Below are 6000 nucleotides of genomic sequence, written 5' to 3'. Positions count from 1 at the left end.
CCAGCAGACAAAAGTCCTTTGTCTCACCCTGGTCATTCCACAGATATATAAACCCATTTTTTCCTACTTCCAACAGACCTCACTACCTCTGAGGATGCTTGCCATAGATGCAGGCGAAACGTCAGGAGAAAAATTGCCTCCAGAACATTGCCATATAGCCCGGAAAAACCTACAACAACTAAATCAATTATTATCATGGGCAGTTTAGCCTCTCCCAATACTTTAAATTGGAAGGAAAATCACTGCCATTACCACCTACTATCAATATCTTCTATCTATTGATTTGTCTTGGGTTTCACCTTTGTTACAGCTACCTAGCCTGACTTACAGTGCTCCTGCTGTTGTGCCAGGGTGGTTAGCCAATTGCTAATGCCTGTCTGCTTAGCTGACCTACAGAGGGTAGACAAGCAGAGGAACAAAGTGGGCAAGTGTTGAAGGCATCAGTAAGTATGAGGTGTGAGGAAGCCAAGTGCTGTTCTGATGCAAGATGGGGCAAGCTGTGGAATGAGAAGGAGGAAGGATGAATGGCTGCAGGATAAAATGGAAGGTAAAGAAGAGAAGGGGTGGTTAGGGTTGCAGTGATGCTATGAAAGAGGCAGGGCATGAGTTGTGAGGTAAGGCCAGGTGCAAAGGAGCAAGGCATGGCTGACAAAAAAGAGGAAATGAGGAAGAAAAGGAAGTAGGGTTGCAGTAGTAGGTAAAAAGAGTAAGGGAAAGGGGCATTGTGCTGGCGCTGAGTGCCCCTTCTGGCATGCATGCCATAGGTTCACCATCACTGCTATAGGCAGAGGAAGTAAGTGACCAAATAACATTGTCTTCCAAGGGTAAAGTCTTGGTGGTGGTCTATAAGTGATTGTGGATACCTATTCAGGATGTACATCGTCTGTCGCAACCCCTGCTCTGGTCAATTTTGCCAAGAAAACCCAAGATAAATTTGCCTTAAGTTCACCTTAAGTCAGAAATTAATTGAAGGCACACAATAAAAACCATCAATGCATGTGGACAGCACCCAGTTTAGGCAGTGTTCAGTTAATGTTTTCCCTTTGTTTGCCTTTCTTCACTTTACGTTTGTCTGACATCGATGTTCATTATTAGATAAAGCAGATACCTAGAACCATGGACAGACATGAAGAATATAAATGATAGTAGTATATCACAATTTTTTTTCTAAAGAACTAATCATCATCATCATCATCATCATCGGCACACTGAGTGCAGTGCCAAAAGACCTTGGCCTGCACTTAAACACAATCGGCGCTGACAAGATTACCATCTGCCAGCTTCAAAAGGCCATCTTACTGGGATCTGCACACATTATTTGCTGATACATCACACAGTCCTAGACACTTGGGAAGTGTCCGACGTGTGATCCAATTCAATAGCCAGTAGATTGTCTACTGTGGACTCATCTTGTTGTGTTTCTAATAATAATAATAATAATAATAATAATAACAACAACAACAACAACAACAACAACAACAACAACAATAATCTGTCTTTATATCCTGCCCTCTCTCCCTGGAGGGACTCCAAAGTATAACAAAAATTGCAAACATTCAGTGCCAAGAGCAAACCAACATAACTTGACCTAATGCCCATTTCCGGCTATATGTACCTAGCAAGGAATAGTTTCACCCAAGGTAGCTAATCCAATGTGAACTGAAAGAGTATTGTGATATAGTAGACACCCACTACCTTCTTTACTACACTTGAGAGTCAAAAGATGAGGACAAAACAAAGAAATCAAGTTGCTATTCACTTTAGTAAGCATTCTGATCTTCCAGCTGAAATGTTATGAAAGCAACAGTGGGACTATCCATGTTGTGATAATCATGTGATAGTGAAACATATCATATGTACAATCAATAATATGGCAACATTAAGGAACAAATTACCCTGTTTTCTTAACATGGTTGTTCGGCTGTTTTTAGTGACAAGAAATATAAGCAGGCTATCATTTACTAGCTACTGAGTGAATCTTTTTTAATCGACATCTTTTCCTAAACAAAGCTTTATATTATTTATTATAGGCAGCCCTCTGTCACCACTATCCTTGTATGTCTAAATGCTATAGTCCTGACTCCCATTGTAATGCAATTAATCTTCCATTTTGCTGTAATGGTTGAACAAGCATATTTACTGCAGCATAAAATACTAATTATTTTTGGAACATATGTGAAAGGGGAATTGAAATTAATGACAAGTGGTTCTACCTTTGAATACTCCCAGTTCTGCATTGCAGATTTGTGTTTGCCCTTTAAAGCTAGCACTTATTGTTGTAAAGGAACATGAACATCTGTCTATGGATTTCTCCCAAACAAGAGCTAGAGAAAAAAGAATTTCTACAAAAGAAGCCAGAAGTCACTTCTGGAAAGTGGATGGTCTGGTTAAGTCATTTCTGAGAACAGTAGCTGCTGAAGTAATAACAGCAATAACAACAACAGTTAATTCATTTAATTCCTTGGATATCCAAAGGTCCATATAAAGTAGCTTTCAGTTGTCTTTTATAAATTGCCACACTGTTCAGCTAAGACCCAGTGTGCCTGGACATACAGAGTCCTGGCCTTGAATTAGAGAGACCTAATATCACATCTCCCCACATAATTGGTAGTGCATCTAAACTATAGAATTAATGAAATTTAACACCACTTTAATGCAATGGAATCATAGGATGGTTTAATGAGACATCAATCCTATTTTGGCAGGAAAGGTAAAAAAAAACCTTGTAAAACCATAAGTTCGATGATTCCATACCATTGTGCATGTAAGTTGAGGTGGTATCAAACTCCATTAATTTAACAGTGTAGATGCACCAAAAGAGACATTAGTCTAAGGAATTCATCACATTAGAAAAGTTCTGTGTTCAGGATGCTTCCAGGATGCTGGGAGGATGGCACCTGCCAGAACCAATGAGGCAATGTAGAACTTCTTCCAGAGGGTGTTGGAGTTCAGCCTGTGTTTGTGTTTCTGGATCATGGTGCTTCTGATGTGAGCAATGATAGCACTGAGGCTCAAAATGGAGATGGTTTGGTCAATTATATTAATACAGAGAATGACTTAGAGACATCAGTTCAAAGGGTAGTTTCTCATGAGAATGTTCCTACAGGGCAGAGGGATGATAGTTTATTTCCTGACCCAGTGAGCTCCCAAGATTTGGGGTTGGAAAACAACTCAACACCTGGAGGAATTAATGAGCAGCAAGATAATGAGCTAATAGATAGACAGTTGAAGTTTAGCCAAAATAGACAGTTTAGTCAAGGTTTCCACCTATCTTCTAGCCTTCGAGAGGTAAGGGCAAGGAGCGAGAGTCGAGGAAAGTGAAAACAGTTTCCAAGTGTTGGGATATAAAGTTTGCACCAGGAAAGAAACTTGTTAGATGAAGCATCATTTCAGAAACCTAGTTCTTGTTCTATGGAAGCCTTGCTTGGAAGATTCATGTTAAGGATATTTGTTCATGGCTGGACTTTTTGTCTTTTTGGATTTGATTACAAAAGTCTGGATTTTGCCTTTGTACTTTGCTGAACCCTGCCTTGGATTACTTTGTTCCTGCTTATCTTTCTACCTTATTGCGACTAATCTGCTTTCTTTAAACATATATTTTTACCTGGCTGTTTTACTTAACTTCAATAAAAAAGGATTGTTTTCCTATTCAAGATTTCCTATTCAACATGTGCTGTTTTAAAATCAGAGGGTTATTCCTGTACTGGAGTGCAACAGAGGAGCTCCGTGCTTCCAGAATCCTGGCAGTATTCTAGGATGCTGCTCAGAGAACATGGTAGGCTTCCCATGTTCTCATTTACAAGAACAGGACAAGTACGGAGAGATGTCATGTGGTGATTCTTCCTCCCATGGGATGGGTTAGCGGGAAATGCAGGCAATGCAGAATGCGGAGTAATAGTTTCCCTTGCTCCCTGCTGGTTTCGCCACACTGACTGGTGAATCTCCTCACAATCACCCTTTAGACCTCAATGTGATGAGGTCCTTAGGAATGTGCAACTGTAAATTAAAAGTAGAGATATTACTGAAACACATACACACACTTGAGCCAAAAACAAAAAAAGACAAGCTTCACACACTGTCAGCCAACAGCTTATTTCTTTTAAAAGAACTTTGAAAGGAATAAACAGTTGAGCATCAAGTAACACATGGAGGTCATTTCTTTTTTGTTTCCAGCTATAAATTAAGCAAGCAGCACATTCTTTAGCCAAAGGAATGATTTGTAAAACACAAAAATTGTCTTCCTTTATGTGAAGCAAGCAATATCGAATCAACCATCAAGAGTTACAATCCAAAAAGCTTTCACTAAGCTTTCTTTAAAGTTAATGAGTTGGAGAAGTCAAGAATCAAGAAGAAAGGTGAATTACTGAATATTGGCAGATAGTCAGATTCTGAAAATGTTGCTAATATAATGAGTAGGTTTACTTTATAGCTGCATGAGGCAATCAATTTACTTTGGTTAGAGAATTTTCTGAAGTGTTGAACCATATCACCAAAATGATTTGAGCTTCTTGGAACCTTGTCTAAATTTTGGATAAGAACATACAGTGGATCCATGACTCTGCTGACATGAAAAAACACCTGATCTGGTACTGAAACATCATAGGTTTTATTTGTGCCAGAAACCTGCTCATCAATGAGACCCTATATCAGGAGAAAGGCGAGATAAAAATAAAGCAAATAAAAAAAATCAGTTTCTCAATTTTAGAGAAACAAATAAGAATCAAGTAGAGGTATTCTTGTGGGTTACTTATTAGTATATTATCATTCATTCAAAAACTCTAAGCAGCAGAAATGGATTGTCCCTTCTCCACTTTATCTTCCAGACAATCATGTGAGGTAAGTAGCTTCATCAGTGATGGCTAATTCTTCTACCTTGTGATAAAAATATAGGAATGTTCACATTTGGTACAGAAAAGAACTGGGTTCTTTTAATCAAAATTGAGGATAAATTCAAAGTAAAGGCCAGGTTAAGAGTTTTTAGAGGTTAACTACTGTTCATTTCCCCACAACCCCCAACATACACTTGGCACTTTCTGTGTTAGATTGGGCAGTTGGTGTTAGAAGATTTATTTATTTAACATATAAAACATACAATAAAGAAATTAAAACATAATTAAAATCAAATATTTGATATAACCAACCACCTTCCCAATATAAAACCCCTTTGACATAAAAGGATTAAACCTTAAATCTTAACACAGCCCTAAAATATATGGTTCATGTTTAGTTGAAAACCTTCTTAAATAGGAAGGTCTTTACACCTTTCCCAAAACTCAACAGGGATGGGTTAGATCTTAATTCTTCTGGAAGGGTGTTTGAAAGTGCTGGTGCTATCCCTGAAAAAGAGCCTTCTCTAGTCCTATTTAGATGCATGTTAGAGGGGGTCTGTTTTGGGATAAGGGTCTCCCTGCAGGATCTAAATGCTCAACCTGGTATGTATAGGGGGACACAGTGTCCCAGGTAGCTCAGAAATGTTTAGGCAGCCAGTGAAACTTTCTCAGTAACAGAGTAGTATGCTCCCTGAGATCAGCCTCTGTTAGAAACCTGGCCACAGATCATTGTATGAACTGCAATTTCTGAGAACTTTTCAAGGGCAGGCCTATGTAGAGTGCATTACAATAATCCAATCTGGATGTAACCATTGCATGTACCACTGTGCCCAGGTCTGCTCCTTCCAGGAACAGATACAGTTAGTGCACAAACTTTAATTGTGCAATGGCCAACTTAGCCACTGCTGCCACTTGGGCTTCCTGATTTAAGGTGGAATCCAGGATAATCCCCAAACTGTGAACCTGAGACTTCAAAGAGTGTGACTAATCTAGCTCGAGTTGTAACCCTATTGCCAGATCAATCTTACATGACACCAGCAATACTTTCATCTTGTCTGGATGAAGTTTCAACTTGTTTACTCTCATCCAGTCCATTAATGACTTCAGGCAATGTTTTAGGTGCAGAATTGCTTTCTTGGCATGCAGTGGAAATGAGTAATAGAGTTGGGCA

The sequence above is a fragment of the Anolis sagrei genome, chromosome 1, assembly GCF_037176765.1.
Source record: "Anolis sagrei isolate rAnoSag1 chromosome 1, rAnoSag1.mat, whole genome shotgun sequence".
NCBI lineage: Eukaryota > Metazoa > Chordata > Lepidosauria > Squamata > Dactyloidae > Anolis > Anolis sagrei.
Note: the sequence above shows the minus strand (reverse complement) of the source record.